Source organism: Apteryx rowi, unplaced genomic scaffold (assembly GCF_003343035.1).
Source record: "Apteryx rowi isolate R43461 unplaced genomic scaffold, aptRow1 scaffold_511, whole genome shotgun sequence".
NCBI classification, from domain to species: Eukaryota; Metazoa; Chordata; class Aves; order Apterygiformes; family Apterygidae; genus Apteryx; species Apteryx rowi.
Window position 1 is genome coordinate 515,251 of NW_020450774.1, and position 1,252 is coordinate 516,502.

General features: G+C 66.3%; 1 protein-coding gene across 1 annotated transcript in view; it reads left to right on the forward strand.

Moving 5' to 3' along the window:
* The window catches only part of GAREM2 (GRB2 associated regulator of MAPK1 subtype 2), a 12,225-nt gene that overhangs the window by 648 nt on the left and 10,325 nt on the right, over nt 1-1,252 (forward strand). The gene's annotated exons all lie outside the window — the stretch shown is intronic.

Consider the following 1,252-nt stretch of genomic DNA (forward strand, 5'->3'; position numbering starts at 1 on the left):
GGGGGAGCGACGGAGGAGCCGCCGTGGGACGGAGGGCACCGGCTGGGAGGGAAGGAACCGGCCCGGATGGAGGGATGGGAGCAGGGAAGGGACGGAGGAGCCGCCGTGGGGTGGAGGGATGGGAGTGGGGAAGGCGGTGGAGGAGCCGCCGTGGGATGGAGGGAACTGGCTGGGATGGAGGGATGGGAGTGGGGAAGCACCAAACGGGACCGGTGCAACCAGGGGGCTGCGAGCGGGGAAGGCAGTGGAGGATCCGCCGTGGGATGGAGGGATGGGAGTAGCAAAGGGACGGAGGGGATGGGGGAGATGGAGGGATGCGAGCAGGGAAGGCGTTGGAGGAGCTGCAGTGGGATGGAGGGATGGGAGTAGTGAAGGGATGGAGGGGATGGGGGAGATGGAGGGCTGTGAGCGGGGAAGGCAGTGGAAGACCTGGAATGGGATGAAGGGATGGGAACAGGRAAGGGGTGGAGGGGACAGGGAGCAACAGAGGGAAGGGAGCAGTAAAGGGACGAGGAGTGATGGAGGGGTGGGAGTAGCAGAGCAATGGAGGGGACGGGTAGGGGTAGCAAAGGGATGGGGAGCGACAGAGGGATGGGAGTAGCAAGGGATCGGAGGGGACAGGGAGTGATGGAGGGATGGGAGTAGTGGAGGGATGGAAGGGCAGGGTTGGCAGGGAGGGGCATGGGAGGGTTGCAGGAAGGAGGGATGGAGGGAGGGATGAAGTAAGGAGGGAGGGATGGAGGCTGAAGGGATGAGGATGAGGGAAGCATGGCAGGATGAAGATTGGAGGGATGAAGGCTGGAGGGATGGGGAGGGAGGGATGAAGGCTGGAGGGATGAGGAGGGAGGGATGGAGGCTGGAGGGATGAGGAGGAGGAGGCATGGAGGGATGAAGGACCAGGTGAGGCAGGGCAAGGCCGTTTGTCCCGCACGAGGTGCTGGCACAGTTTTGGCCCATCTCCGTGGAGGCGCCGGGGCTGGTCCTGCTCCTGGGGCTGCCCCGGCCGGGGAACGTGGGGCAGCGGTGGGGGGGTGCGGGGTCGGGACCCCCCCGGGGCCAGCTGGAACCCCTGGGGCCAGTGGGGACCCCTGGGGCCAGCAGGTCCCGCCTGGGCCAGGCGAGGGCAGGACGCAGGAGGAAAGGAGCAAGCGCGTGCGAGTGCAAGCGCCTGTGCGCGTGCGAGTGTGTCCGGGTGTGAGCGTGTCCAGGTGTGTGTGAGCATGTCTGGGTGTGTGTGAGCATGCAAGTGAGC